This window comes from Arvicanthis niloticus, chromosome 1 (genome assembly GCF_011762505.2).
Source record: "Arvicanthis niloticus isolate mArvNil1 chromosome 1, mArvNil1.pat.X, whole genome shotgun sequence".
In the NCBI taxonomy this organism is placed as follows: domain Eukaryota; kingdom Metazoa; phylum Chordata; class Mammalia; order Rodentia; family Muridae; genus Arvicanthis; species Arvicanthis niloticus.
The window spans coordinates 81,334,202-81,350,364 of record NC_047658.1 but is presented as its reverse complement, the minus strand read 5'-3'; the positions used below and the strand labels follow the sequence as shown (position 1 = coordinate 81,350,364).

The 16,163-nt window shown below is 44.7% G+C and overlaps 1 pseudogene; it reads right to left on the bottom strand.

The window, feature by feature from the left end:
* Window positions 1-12,892: 12,892 nt before the first annotated feature.
* LOC117701527 (small nucleolar RNA SNORA48) lies at window positions 12,893-13,024 on the bottom strand (annotated as a pseudogene).
* Between the last annotated feature and the right edge of the window lie 3,139 nt (window positions 13,025-16,163).

Sequence of the window (16,163 nt, the reverse complement as noted above, 5' to 3'; positions counted from 1 at the left end):
CACAGCTGAGGACAGCCCATGTGATGACATTTCTGCATGGCTCTGCAGATGTTCTGAGACAAGGGCTGTCTGCTAACAAAGACAGAATGAACTACAGAAACTCAGATGGAATTTCTGGGCACTGTTAGAAGCTTTGTTTTCTGTGATGAGCTGCTTCAAGAGTATAGCTGCAGGAAGTCCATCACCTTTGATGACATTTTGGACAGTGACTGCTACCATTTGAGGTGTCTGGAGGAAGTGGAGCCGGACTTCCAGACAGAGTTCAGCAGGGATGTCCACATCTGCCCTGGTGGTTCATCTACACAGGGGTGTTGCTTTCGGATGGAGTATGACTGAGGACTGAGAACTGAGGAATGAGGAATGAGGAATGAGGATCACTTATATATGATCCATGAAGTAGAAGAGGAAAGGGGAATGGTGGTAGGATTACTTGAATGACAGGATCTTTTGCCACTTGTGGAAATGAAGGACGTTCATGGAGTCAGGACAGAAGGTGGTGTGTGCAGACAGGCTTGCTCCCTAGTCCAGTCCCTTGGCTCCTGGGAAGAGTGCAGACAGAAGAGTTTTGGTTTCCAGTGTAGGTTCTGGGGTGGAAAGGGTATTGCTGCATATTGGTTGTGGTATAGTGCCATCTGATTGGATAAGATGCTTACTCATCTCAGGTCAGGAGTCAGGAAATGTTGCAGTGCTAGCCAGTGACCTAGTTTCTTTCAGAGATGGTTAAAATACTCATGGGACTCTTTATGAGTTCACCCTCCCATACTGTATTCCACCCATCCCTTTTACTTTACAGTGGGTCATGGTTCCCTGAACACAGCCCTAGAAAGGGCAGGGGAAGGAAGAAAAGAGGGAAAGGAAAGAAGGGAAGAGGAAAGAGAAGGAAAGAAGAGAAGAGTAGAGTAGAGGACAGGAGGGTTAGGAGGAGGAGGGAAATGGAAGGGGAGAGGAGGGAAGGGAAGGGAGGCTAGGGAAGGAAAGGGAAGGGGAGGGGAGGGGAGGCTAGGGAAGGGAAGGGAAGGGAAGGGAGGCTAGGGAAGGGAAGGGAAGGGAAGGGAAGGGAAGGGAAGGGAAGGGAAGGGAAGGGAAGGGAAGGGAAAGGAAAGGAAGGGAGGAGGAAAACCTGTAGATCCTACAGGGAGAAACAGCAAGAGTAACAGGTGCCAGAAGCCTGTGGGTAGCAGTACACCAAAAGCCATATTCAATATGTCAAGGGCCACATCAGACTTCTTCACACCTACATCCAGACCAGAAAGATCATTCGGAGAGAATAGTAACTTGTAATAAATAGTAAAAATGAGCCCTGATTGATATTTAAGAAAAGCCTCAAGCCCAGGAGATGGGCTGGTAGTAGCTAAATAGAAGTTTCCTTGGTGAGGAAGGCATCAGGCATTTCCTTCAGTGCACCCAGATAGAAGAGAATGAGATCTCCAGACTTATGGCAGAGAGGATGTATGAAGACTTAGTCTCTATCCCACCCACCCACCACTATGCTCAGCAAGAAGACATGGGGGGTGTGGGGCAAGGCCCCAGAGTCCACACAGAAGCTGTGCAAGCTACAAGCACGCTAAGTTCCAGTTGCCATGTCTGTAAGACAGGAACAATGAAGCTCAGCCACTGATCAGGACAGATCAAAGTGCCCGTTTGTGAAGTAGTGGATGAGTCAGGATCTGACAAGGGCACATTTGGGAAGGTATCGGGTTCAGTTGGCAAGGTAGAGAAAGAGAAGGGAACTTTCACCAAAACTGCCCCAGAGTAAAGGCTTTCAGAACCCGTGCTTGCCTATAAGCTGCTAACCACACCAGCACCAGTTTATTGGCAATCTGCTTGGATTCAATTCTGTAGCTTACCTATCACAAGAAGAGTTCAGGTCTTGCTCTATGCTCGGCCTATCCCCAACCCCCAACTGGCTACTGGGTACCTGTTTGGCTCTGTCTTCGTCTCTGACAGTATTATCTAAGTAGATTCCTCCATGTGTATGCTCAGATATACCACCTGCTATGACATGGTGACTGAGCTGAACCAACAAATAGTAAGTTCTTCTCTGTGGCTAGTCTTCGCTACTTTGTGAGTTCTTCTCTTTCCCACCCTCTAGCCCCTGGTCTTACCCCCTATCACTAGATAAGAGAGAAAAGAAAAGATGGGGGGAGATAGACATCCTTTAATCTAATTTCTTTCTTTTTTGTTTCTTTTTGAGCACTGCTACTAACAAAACCAACCCCCATGAATGACCAACAACCTCGCCTCTCGGGGCTCTGGCATTTATATACCCACCGAAAAATTCCCAGAATTCCAAAAGTCACACTATCTCAGAAACTATCTGCAAGGGGGAAAAACCGTGCCTCTGCTAGAGCATGAGGCAAATCACAGTCAGCTGTTGTGGTCAGCTCAAAGCAGCTCCCTATCCCCATACCTGGGATTAAAACAAAAACATATTTTTATAATATTTCTGTGTTTTTTTTTTTTAAAGAAGCTGAAATTCCAGAATTCTCACTACACTCCTCTACTACTTACTGTGCTGTTGCTGTGGTTATTGATCCAAGACCCATGATAGCCAAGTGACAAGACAGTAGTAGAGAGAGGCTAAAGTAAGCAAGGTGGAAATTCAGACAGGACTGAAAATTCTGGGTTTTTTGTTTGTTTGTTTGTTTGGTTTGGTTTGCTAGAAGCAAGAACAATACTTAACATTTCCAAATGCTGGGCAGTGGTGGCGCACGCCTTTAATCCCAGTACTTGGGAGGCAGAGGCAGGTGGATTTCTGAGTTCGAGGCCAGCCTGGTCTACAGAGTGAGTTCCAGGACAGCCAGGGCTACACAGAGAAACCCTGTCTCGAAAACCAAAAAAAAAAAAAAAAAAAAAAAAAAAAAAAAAAAAAAAAAAAAACATTTCCAAATGCCATTAAATGCATAGGAAACAACAGTGCCAATGGGAGGAAAATCACACCGTTCTGAATAATCTAATCCAGGGTTTACCTGCTTCTTCTTCTTCATGCTAATTTATTCTGACATGGCTTTTTAATAATGAAAATCTGTTCCTGCAGAATCCATTTCATTGAGATTTTCCATATTAGAGTAGATATGGAAGTGTCATGGAGAATTAGATTATGTGATGTCATTAGGTGTTTTGCATTCCTAGGAAGGGGGCCTTTGTGTCATGGTGGGTGACCAGATGGCATCAGTTTCAGAGGGACGAGTGTACCTTCTTTAACAGACCAGGTGATTGTGTTTATAATGTCATTTCCACTTATTTGTAGCTTCCTGCTGGTGCTGGCTAAATATGCTCCTGTTCCCAAGAAATTTACTCATTTTCAAAGCACACTCAACCCTAATTGTCGTGGCCTGAATGAAAAGCTGGCATAAAGAACGCCCCTAGCAACTTAAGCACGGACGGGATCCATCTCACATTCTGGAGAAGTGTTCTCTGAGCTCATCAAGTCTGTCATATCAGAGACAGGGTGGAGTAACACACACACACACACACACACACACACACACACGCCTAAGAATTTGTACAGAGTCCAAGTCCTCTGATAGGGATCAGAGGAGGTGTTACAGTGAAGGCATACTTCCCAACCACCAGAAGCCAAGCCAAGATTTAGTATTGAGATCCTCTGAGCAAGAATCAGCAAAAGAATATCTTTTAAATATTGGTTTCTCTGTCCCTGGGATGGCTCAGTGGGTAAAGGTGATTGCTGGCAAGCCTGACTACCTGAGTTCAATTCCCAGGACCTACATGGTAGAAGGAGAAAAACCAACTCCCTCACATTGTCCTTTGACCTACACACACACACACACACACACACACACACACACACCTATAGACAAATAAATAAACAAATATAATTTTAAAATCTTTTAATGTGGGTTTCTGAGGACCACTTAGAAATTCTGAACCATGCAACAGATGTTGGCTGTAAAATTAGTATCTATGATGCATTTTAAAGATATTTTATTTATTTCTGTCTTATTTGTATGAATGTTTGCCTGAGTGTATGTATACATATCACATGCATGCAATGACTGTGGAGGCCAGAGAAGGGCACCAGATGCTTCAGAAGGAGAGTTTGAAATGGTTATGAGTTACCACAGAAATACTGGGAACTAAACCCAGGTCCTCTGAGTGCAACCACTCTAAACTGCTCAGCTATCTCTCCAGCCCCTCGGTGCTTTCTATAAAAGAATGAATTCCTTGTAAAAATTCTGAGTTGGCATCCTTTACCATCCCTGGGGGTGTGTTATTCCCAACGACCCTGGGAAGACCATAAATAAGGAACAGTCACTCGGGCCTCCTATGCCCATGCATGCACACGTACATACAAACAGGCACATGCATTCACACTTGCATATGTGCATATATTCAAATATACACACGCATTAAACAAAGAAGGAAGGGGAAAGGATGGGCAGAGGTAAATACAGAAAAGCAAGCCTATGGGCTAGTAAGAGACACAAGGGGGAGTTGATGAGCGTGGGCTAGAGGACTTGATCTGGACCACCTACTTATCCATACTTATGAATGAAATAGAACTGCCTACTTCTAGCCTGGGGGCCAGGGAGGACAACATGAGATAACATGAAAAAGCTCTGGTCATGGGCCTTTAAGAATAATTAAGTGCAAAATTTAACTCAATCTCTCCTCTTCCCCTCCATTAACATTCAAAGGAGATGTGGGGACTCTTGTGGACGAATAGGGGAAGGATTGAGGACCCCGAAGGGAATAGGAACTCCACAGGAAGACCAACAGAATCAACTAACCTGGACCCTTTGAACCACCAAAGAGCATACACAGGTTAGACCTAGGCCTCCCAGCACATATGTAGCAGATGTGCAGCTTGGTCTTTGTGTGGGTCCCAAACCACTGAAGTAGGGGCCATTTCAAAAGCTGTTGCCTGTACATGGGATATGTTCTACTAGCTGGGCTGCCTTGTCTGTCCTCAGAGGGAGAGGAAGTGCCTAGCCTGGAAGAGACTTGAAGTGCCAGGGTAGAAGGATACCTAAGGGGGAAGCCCACACCCCTCAGAGGAGAGGGTAGGGGGAATGGGGGAAGGATTGTGGGAGGGGGTGACCAGGAAGGAGGCAGTGAGCTGGTGAGTGAATAAGTAACTCCACCCCCTGAAAGATTCAAAGGAGATAGGAGAGGGGTGATTCAACTTTTCTCAGCTCAATTCAGCAGCACACTATTGTCACAAATGGGAACAAAGCCTGGCCCTGACCCTTCCAGAGCTGGAGATTGGTAGAGAATGGAGCTTGGGAGAGTAGGAGTGACTGGTAATTTCCTGGACACCATGAAATTGTGAGAGTGTTGCAGGCCAGGCTCTGATGGATGTGAGGGAACCCCTGGGAGGCCAGATCAGGTCTCTGCTAAAGCTGGATGTGTGACCTTTCTCCAAAAAGGGTTAAATGCTTCTGGGCCCTGGCAGGGAGGCTGATCCACAAGGTGGGCCCAGTGAACACAATGGCTGGGGACAATAGGCTATTCGGGGAGGGAGGTCAGTGGCTCCCATCACTGGTTCTAGGCTATGGGTAGAGACAAATGACAATTCTGCTCTCTGCGTGGACTTCCCAGGCCCAGGATCCTCCACACCACTGCGGGTGTCCAAGCATGCTGGTCTCTCTGTGAGGTGGCTATAGTGTTGGTTCTTCTCAAAGATGACATCGTGACTGCTGAAAGGCTTGCCACCTTTCTCAGTCATAATCGGTGTGGGCACTGATGGAGGCTGCTTAAACAGCCTGGAACTCAGGCCTCTGTGAGAAGACCTGCTCCCCGGTGTCCCTGGTGCTTGGCCAGTCCTTTCCCTGCTTCCTTAGATCTGTTCGTGGGGGATGTCATGAGGGAGGCCACAAAGCTTTGGGACAGGACTCAGACGTGGCTCGTTTTCACAAGATGTGTTAGTGTGTGAGCAGCCCCCAGGTTCTCTGAGCCTTCTTTATCTCTGCTGGTCCATAAGCATCAACCAGTGCCCAGGATATTTACTAAGAGCAGGGAGAAGTAGGGGGATCACAGTGCTTGGTCATCAGTGGCCTGCTGAGGAAGCTGTGGGCTGATTCTGCGAGAGTCAGCGAGAGTGGGCTTCAGCTGTGAGGACATTGGTTGTGACTTTGATATTCAGGTTAAGGAGAGGGACTTCCTGCTAGAAATCTCCAGGACATCCACACCACGCAGATGCAGGCAGTAATGAATTATTTAAGAGGCAGCTGAGGTAGGAGAATTCCGAAACCTCAGGAGCACTTCGAAGGGGTGCCTGGCATGAGTCACTCTTGGCAGCTTCCTACTCACGACTCAAACCATTGCACCCAGAGGGAACGGTGGTATGCATGAGCCGAGGGAAGGAGCCTTTAGGCATAGGGGACAAGGAGAACTCTCCATTCTCAGTTTTGTAGCTACCGCAGGGATGCTTCCCTTCCCTGCTTCTGTTAGTGAAGTGCGGCATCATGAGGGAGGCCACAAGGCTTTGGGACAGGACTCAGATCTGGCTCATGTTCACAAGATGTGTCAGTGTGTGAGCAGCCCCCAGGTTCTCTGAGCCTTCGTCATCTCTGCTGTAAAAAGCCTGCTTGGAATCCTTGGGAAGATGGAGCATGGCTTTTAGCAAGCTCATCTTCCACGAAGACGCCCTTCCTCTGTTTTGGTTTCCCACATTCTAGCCTTTTAAGGGAAAAGCAACAATACCTCTGTGTCCCGGGCACAGACAAAAGCAGCTTTAATCAACATGGTAACCAGGAGGAAGGGATTGATTTGTTCTTCTCACGCCAAGCTGAGCACACGACAGGATATGGTTTGGAATATCAATGTCCCGAAAGTGAGGACCACATGAAACAGAAACTGTCTTGTTTAAGAAGATTTATTCCCTGTGTCGTTTTTCATGGCTCGTAAAAGGTGATGGATGAACTTAATTTTTAGTCTAATTTTTTGCCATGCAGTTCAGTAATTTCCGAAATAAACCTCAAATTATGAAGAATCTAGAATTACTCAATGCAACGAGGAGTTGAAGACATCTGGTTGTATATAGATGCACGACACATTTAATTTTTTCAAGGCAGCCAAAGAAGAGGTGATTAGAAATCCCAGCTCACGTGTAAACTATGTCATCTGCGGTGCTGGCTTCTGCCACCTCCAGTATATCCCTAGTCTCCCTGTAAGAAAAAAGAAGTCTGGTATCATTTGTTATTCGTTGGTCAGTTTTGTAATAGGATGGAGCCGTGCCACCAATACACAGGAAGAGCATACCGTTTATTTCCCTAGGTATTTTGTATCTTTTAATCAAAACAGATATTTGAATATTTCTTAAAGCATATGGAAAACTAATCCTTGATGGGATGTATGAAAATCTGTTTGGGTTTTAAAATGTATTTAGTTTTGATTTTTTCCTATAGGTTTTAAATATTCAGAAGGTGCTTGAGAACCTGGGTTTCAGTTGCTATGAAATTAGCAATGTGGTATAGCAGGGGAACCCTCGGGAGTTTTAGAACCAATCTGAACCAAGAATTATGAGGTCTGTGATCGTCCAGCAAATGGGAGTGGGCAGTGAGAAGCAGATATTGCACACAGAGCCAGAACCAGCGGTGCACAGCTGTAGATCCTTACTCAGGAGTCAGAGACGAGGGCCGAGGGTTGGAATCAGCTCGTACTACATAGGGAAACCTTAGCTCACACAATAACCACAAGTCTGAGGATGGACAGTGCTGGGCTTTCACTGCAAGTAACATATAAATAATAGATTAAATTACATGAGTGTGATTGAGTACAGGCCAGGTCATTAGTACTGCCACAAAGGCTTATAATTTGTACTGAAGACTTTTTTTTTAAAATTTAATTCTTCTACATATCTAATTCACTCTTTCAGGAGTCTAAGAGTGCCCTAAAAAAACAAAATCTATTTTTCTTTAAAAAAAAAAAAAAAAAACCCTCTAGGTTGTATCTTGTCTTAAATGTGTTCCTGTTTATTAAACAGTGTTAGGTTAAATAAAATACACTGTTTCCCAAGGAGGAGGACTGCCTTCCAAGGAGGAGGACTGCCTTCCAAGGAGGAGGACTGCCTTCCAATAATCTCTTTGAAAACGGAGAAAGACAAGTGTTCAAACAGCCACAAGCTTTGCTCTCTATCACTGACAATAACCTGAACAGAATTCTTCTCTCTCAGCAACTGAACCTCGGCGACATTGTGCACACCCAGAATTGTAATTTCATTCTGAATGACGACAGTGTGCCACACACAGCCTGAGGGTGAAAGAGATGAAGACCAGGTCCACACCATTGTTGTTCCACACCATTGTGGTTCTGTGTCTCAGACTGGGGTAGTCTTTAGGACTCAACTAATTATGCATTCATTTATTTAGATTTATTTATTTATTATTATGGTTGTTTTGTACTCATGTATGTATGTCTGTGTGTCAGGTGCATTCAGTGCCCTCAGAGGCCAGAAGAAGGTATTGGATCTTTTGGAATAGGAGTTACAGACAACTGTGAACTGGTTGTGAGCCATCATGTGGCTGCTGGTTGAACCCTACTTCTCTGGAAGAGCAGCCAGAGCGGTCAACCACCGATCCATCTGTCCAGACCCAAGGAAATGTTTAAAGTTAAATTTGTTACATTCATTTTGTGTGCATAAATGTGTACACTTGGGTGTGGGCAAGTGTCCCACGGCGCTTGTGTGGAGGTCTAAGAATAACTTGTAGGAGTTGTTTCTCACCTTCCAATCATGTGGTTTTGGGGATCGAGCAAAGACGTCAGGCTTGGTGGCAAGTCCCTTTGCCTGATGAGCCATCTCATTGGCCCATTTTGTTTTTCTTTTTAAGACGGTTTTAAGAAACTGAGTGGCCATATGAAGTAGCCACAAATCCCAATTCTAGCCTCCACTCTGGTCATGCAGAATGTTCTGTAAGCTCCTGTTTTTAGGGAAAAAAAAAATAAGCATAGCCTAGAAACTAGCCAGTGGATAATCTAAATAAGGATAAAGGGCTGGAGAGATGCCTCAGTGGTTAAGAGCACTTGTTGCTTTTGCAGAAGACCCAGGTTCCATTCCCAGCACCCACCCAACAGCTCACAACCATCTATAACTCCACTTCTAGGGGACCCGATGCCCTCTTCTGCCTGACCTCCAAGGGCACTAAGCATTCATGTGCTGCACATACGTGCTCAGGCATACACTTAAAATAAAGGGAAGAAATATTTTTAAGAAAACAACAGCATTAAATCAAATGAGCCTCACTCTTACCCAGCCATTTACATGGTTCTAGTTGAAGAAAGGGATTTAAAAATATCTTTTCTTGATAGAACCACGTCAATATCACCCTAAAAATAAATAGAGCCCCCTACAAAATCCATGTGTCAATGAGGAAATGGTTTGTTCCTTTACAGGGACTTTCTTCTAGGTTTGCACACACTGAGCAGAACAACCACCTAACAAGTGCTCCTGGCACTCTCACCAGGCTTGGTTCTGGCTCCCAGGCTATGGAACGCATGCTTCTCTTTCAGTTCATGTTCATCCCACCCCAGACCCTTCTGCTCAGCATCTTTCTTTGTGCTGACCTTTGACTAGTCCATAGGATAATCTTACTAGCTTATTATTCAGGAATAAATTGATCCAGGATCAAAGAATGATATTTACTACAAAGAGTTACCGACACAGTATTGCAGTTTGAACACGTATTGACTCTAGCAGTTTAAACATGTATTGACTCTAACAAATGATGGTCAGCCATGCCAGTGTTGCCCACTCATTAAAACTGTTCCTTCTCTGTTGTCACTGCAGTTGTTAGGGTCGGAGCCTGGACCTGGCAGCCCTCAGAAGCCAGGCTTAGACACCGGTCCTCAGAAGGCTAATGAGAGAGACACAGAATACTGAAAAGCAGAGAAAGATGTATTCAATGTGGCCACACTGGCTCGAGGAACAAAGAAGTCAACTAACTCTTCCTACCCTTGCCCATCATCAAGGTCCTAACGTGATGTTTACTTTTTTTGTTTTGTTTTTTTTTTTAAAGACATAAAATCATGATAAAGATGTGCTCCAGTCTCTGGAAGGTATGTGAAATCTCTATTTACAAGCCCCACCCTGCCGTGGCTGCTTCCCGGCTTCAGCTTTTTCATTCTCCAACGTGAGGAAATTTGGGGAAATTCCACTTTCTAGAGAATCCATTGTTTCAATGGTTAGATAACCAGAGGAATGGACAGAAGTATCTTTCAGTTACATTTGTCTGCACACTTCAGCTATCCGTCTCCTCTGAAATCAGGACCTATAAAAGGCATTCTTTCTCTTTCCCCAGCAATACATAGTTTTTACCTGTCTTGTGTTAGCTTCTTGATTTGGTCTTTTTTTTTTTTTTAATTTGTATTTTCTTTTGTTCTCTAGAGCTGGAGTTACAGAAGATAATGAGCTGCCAACATGATGCCGGGAGCCAAACTCAAGCCCTCTGCAAGCGAGCTCTGACTCACTGAGCCTCTCTCCATCCCCCACCTGTCACCTCCATCCCTCGTTTCAGCCTCTTAAGGATGCTGAGCTGCCCTTACCTTCACAGAACAACTGCAAGCCCCCTATGGCTCTCCAGTCATGGTTCTCAGTTTGTTTGTTTTACTGAACCCACGGTAAAACATACATTCTCAATAACAACTCAGCACACACACACACACACACACACACACACAGAGAGAGAGAGAGAGAGAGAGAGAGAGAAATTTTATTGCCAAAATATAACCTGACAGTTACTTCTTGGAAACATGATGATGGTTTCTAATCCTTCAAAAAAGCCACCTTTGGTCTAGATGTTGGGAATCATTGTCATCGTGCACTGAGGGGTGTGAACCAGTTTCTTAGATTACAGCTTTGTGTGGTCCTACTTCCAGTCTTTATCTCTCTGGGAGTTGAACTTTGCTTTGTTTCTTTTTTATTATTTTTTAAGGTTCTGGGTTTTTTGTTGTTATTGTTTTTTTTGGGGGGGGGTGTTTGCTTTTTGTTTTTTATAGATTATTTGTGAATTTCACACCATGCACCCCAGTCCTAATCATTTTCCCATCTTCTTCTATCTGCCCATCACCCTTGCAACCCATCCTAATACGCATACACACACACACACACACACACAACAACAACAACAACAACAGTATAAAGCATAGAAAACATCTCCTCATGGAAGCTGTACTGTATCACAGTGTGTCTCTCAGTATATCCCTCTGTCCACACATCTTCACTTGCAAATATTCATTGCAGTGAGTCACTGGTCTGGTTTGAGGCCTCTGGCTTCTGCTGCACTATCAATACTGGATATTCACTGGGACTCCTCCAGATTATCCTGTTGTTGCCCTGTGCTATGGAGGTCCTGCAGCTTTGGAACTGCAGGACTGGCCCTTTCACATGCCCCAAACATTCAGAAATGATACAGATTTTGGGGTGGGCCAATTCAGAGCCCTGAACCAAGGCCTGGATGGTAGCTGAGCTGGTCAGCCCACCAGCTCTCCTTTGTTCCAGCTAGTCCACCCACTGCTGCCATTGGAAGGAGGCAGGGTCATCTCTCTTGCTCTCATACCTTCTGGGCCAGCTTACCTGTGTCCACGCCTCCAGAGCCAGCTCTACTGTGCTGCCCAGTCAAGGGAGGCCCACTTTCCCAAGAGCTGCAGCCTGTGAGGCAGAGAGAGAGAGAGAGAGAGAGAGAGAGAGAGAGAGAGAGAAACATTCTCCTTTTTTGAAGGATTAGAAACATTAGCATGTTTCCAAGAAGTAACTGTCAGGTCATTTTGGAATAAGATCTCTCTCTCTCTTTCTCTCTCTCTCTCTCTCTCTCTCACACACACACACACACACACACACACACACACACTCACACACACACACCCTTGAGGCTGGCTCACCTGTGCCCAAACCCCTCCAGCCCCCAGGGCCAGCTCTACTGTCCTGCTTAGGTAAGGTACAGGGCCTGCTCTCCAGAATGGTGAAGCCAGTGAGGGACAAAACCAGCTCTCCCACTCTCATGACCCCCAGGGCCAGCTTGCCCTTGGGACTGGCTCACCTATGACCTACCTCTGACCAGGGCCAGCTCTGCTGTGCTGTCTAGGCAGGGTGTAAGACTAACTCTTCTGAATGCTGCAGCTGGTGAGGGGCAGGGTTAGTTCTTCCGAACTTGTACCGGAGGTGGCAGGTGATAAGGGGCAAGGCATCACTTCTACACCCATGCCACCCAACTTCAGGTGAGTGGTAGGGTCAGCTCTCCCAGTCATGACCTCAGGCATGCTCACCCACAAACCCACTACCAGGGCCAGCTCCACTGTGCTGCCTAGGTGAGGTGCCAGGCCCATTCTCACAAGTGCTGCTGCTGGTGAGAGACAGAGCCAGCTCTCCAGAGGGCAGCATCCAGTGAGGGGTGGGGCCAGTTATGCACAGCCCCTCGACATCCACATAGTCTGCAGTGGCTGCCCTGACCAGGGACATTCCCATGTTCTCTAGTAGTAATATGAGCCACAGGTACAGACCCCTGCCACAGTGTAGCCACAGACTCAGACACGGCCTCTCAACAGTGGCTTGGGCTGGGACCTCATCATGGCCCCAAGTGGTAGGGTTAGCCACTCACGATAGGTTACTCTTCTCCACCCTTGAGTCTCCAGTTCCATCTCTCTTCATAATGTTCAAGCTGCCCCACTCTCTTTCTCTCCCATTTGGCCACCACACACTCACACGTTGTGGTGGCTCCTGTGGCTCCTGTGGCCTCCTGTGGCAGGCTGGCCATGTGGCTGCCATGCCCCTGGGTGAAATCCTCCATCTGCACTGTGTGGCATGGTGGCAAGAGGGTGTCTGGCCCACCTGTGCTGTGCACTGGAGAGCAGGTCTGTGGGTGGCAAGGTGGTCCAAGGTCTCTGTTTGCCTTCCTCCTCCTGTGCTGCACTACCTGGATTTGATTTACTTTGATCTTTATGAGTCCTAGGCATAAGACAGATTTGGCCACCAAGCCTGGGTGAACAGAGGATTGCCATCTGCTCTGTCTCTGACTGATACAAGCACAACACCACCAACAAGGTGTCTCTTTGCTCATTGTCAGGGGGGTACCTTTGTTTCTGAACTTGAGATTGTATAATTATTGTTGAGCCATTCTTAAAGTGTTTGTAGATTTTTATGGTATGTGATTATTGATTTTAAGATCCACCTCAGTGAAATGCACACACACACACACACACACACACAAGCATACTCTTTCCCCTATTCTATAGCTTTCATAGTTTTTCTGATGGATATTTCTAAACAAGTGTGGTTTGGATAAGAACGGTTCCCATAGACTCATATTTGAATGCTTAGGGAGTAGCCTTAGGAAGTGTAGCCTTGTAGGTGAGGCTTTGATGGAGGAAGTATGTCACCGGGTGTGTGCTTTGAAGTTTCAGAAGCTCAAGCCAGGCCCGGTGTCACTCTCTTCCTGCCCCCTGCTGATCCAGATGTAGATGCTCAGATACCTCTCCAGCACCATGTCTGCCTTCATGCTGACATGCTTCCTGCCATGATGACGATGGACTAAACTTCTGAACTGTAAGGCAGCCCCATTAAATGTTCTCTATAAGAATTGCTGTGGTCATGGTGTCGTTTCACAGCAATAGAAATCCTAACTAAGATAACAGGCAGACTTAAATTGTCTTGGCCACAATCAATCTTTGCTGTGTTCAGCCATCCTACATTGTCTAAGTTCTCCAGGTCTTTCAATACACATACGCTTTCAATACATACATTGTTTCTTTGATCTACAAGCTAGGTGGCTTACGGCAGGGGGTGTACTTCCAGAGAGGACAGGCTTTTCACCTGAGCACACTCAACTCCCTCCATGACAGTCGGGACAAAGAGGAAAGTAGTAAATAAAAGTGTGTATAGATGCTGGCAGAATTATCATAAACTAATAAAAAGAAAATGAATTTTTATCATAAAAACCAAAAGTTTCTCTACAAGCAAACACAGAATTTATTGTGTAGTTTTCTTATATCTTTAATGCACAATGAGATGCATAAAGCTGATGAATCTTAATCTATATAAAAACAATTCTGCAGTATACATCTTGGTTTTGTCATTATTTATGCAGTTAATTTTTCTACATTTATTTTTAAAGTGTTCCAAAATTATTCTTAGATTCCCCCAAAGAGCATTTATTTATTTAATTGGCAGAACTGGGTTCTGATAGCCCCTTAGTAACCTTGAAAGAAATCCTCACTGCACACCCTCAGGACTTCCTGAATTCCAACCTGTCTTGATCCACCAAGATATCTAACACCACTATCCAGCTTAGCTTTGCTAAGAAAATCTGTCAGTGAGAGCAGGCTAAGTTGTGCTGCAGTAACAAATGGCCTTAAAAGGTCACTGGCTTAAAGCAAAGGTCATGTCTTACTTAATGATAATGTACCCATCCCATGTTTGCTGGGAGCTGATTGGGGCTCTAATGTATGATACACTCACTAGGGGGCTCAGCCTTAGAAAGCCTTCGTGTATGGAATGGTACCCATCCCTGTGATGGAGGAGAGGAATGGAAAACTGAACTGCACCATTTGCAGTCTTCAACCTTGGAGGCGCATGTCATCACTGTACGAGTTCCACTCACTAAAGTCAAATCCCGAGGCCGCCGTGCACACAACAGAAGGAAGAAGAGGCATTTTGGCCTGTACCTAGGGAAAGATACAAAGAAACACTGTGGACACTCTCTCCATTCCATGCTTGTCCCTTGCTTGCTATGGTGGTCTGAATGACAATTTCTTGTACATAAGATGTTTGCCCCAGGATATTTATTGTTCATAAAATAGGAGATAAAAAAACTCAGAAGGAAACTTAGTGTCAAGTGAGAAGGTACATCATTAACTCAGTTATGACATATCTACTCGGTGAACTATTATCCACCTTTACATATTGGAACAGATCTATCTCTATTATCTATGTATTGTTAAATGAGAAAAGCAACTTTCACAGTTATACTATTCAGATCTATGAAAACCAAACATACAACTGAAAAAGTCTTGACTATGTGTGTATCTAGTTTGTTTATTCACAAAAGAAATTGTGAAAAGGCATGAACAAGTTGCTACCATTAATAGTTTCAGAAAGAAAGATTAGGACAAAAACCTTTTAAATATCTAGCTTGTGATTCACTGATTATAATCACTGATGTTTTTATTTTATAAAAAAAATACAAAAAAAGAATTAAGAAAAATACTGTCAAAAATTCTATAATCTCAGCACTTCTCTCCTGCTGTACAACCTCTACTTTTCCAGATTTAATTTTTAGCATATTGTCATAGTGATGATGGATTGATTGATGTGATATATACATTTGCATGTGTAGGCATGCTCAAGTTCTATGGCATGCATGTGGAGGTCAGAGGCCTGCTTTGGGGAATCAGTTCTCTCCTTCCACAGTGTGGATTCTGGAAATGAAACTCAGGTCATCCAGCTTGGCCACAAGTCTTTACTCAGTAAGTATCTCACTAGCCCCTGAGTTATTCTATAGCTAACCCCAGGACACAGCTTTTAACCCAACTTTATATCTGAAATGCTTCTTCCCATCGCCCAGCCGATATACAAGTCATTTCCTATACCTTTACCTTATAAGCATGGTGCATATAAGAAAATCCTTCCTATACCATTGACCTTCTAAAGGACAATGAACTATGCTTTATAAAACTTCCCTCCCCTTTCAGTGTGGATATCATGAAGGTCACAGCAACACTGGATCCGTCCTCTCTAGTGGTACTTTAAGAGTTTCTTTTTCTGAGGCCTCTTTGATACTTTAGCCCCTTTGATACTTTCATATATGAACAGCACCACTTCTTTTAAAATGTGTTTGTCTAGAATGATTTGGCAGGCACTTGCATGTTTTCCCACTACCCATAATTACCTTCAGATGATCCATAAACAATACATGCAATACAGTCATTGGTTCATTTCTTTTTAGTCCAGCATCGCATCAGAGTGGCTTTCATGGCAAGTAGGAGTTAGACATTCTTGGATTTTCTTATATGCACCATGCTTCCTCATTAGTCATTGGCTTAACGGAAGAACTCATCTACTTCCGGGGAAATCAGTAATGCTCAGCTTTCATTATAATCAAGTCAAAAAATAAGTGGGTTTTTTTTTTCCTCTTTTCTCAGAACCCTGCTTTTTCCTGAGGAGATAAATCTTCCTATTTGCATTACTTTCTGTAGTGTTTGGCTAAGAATGG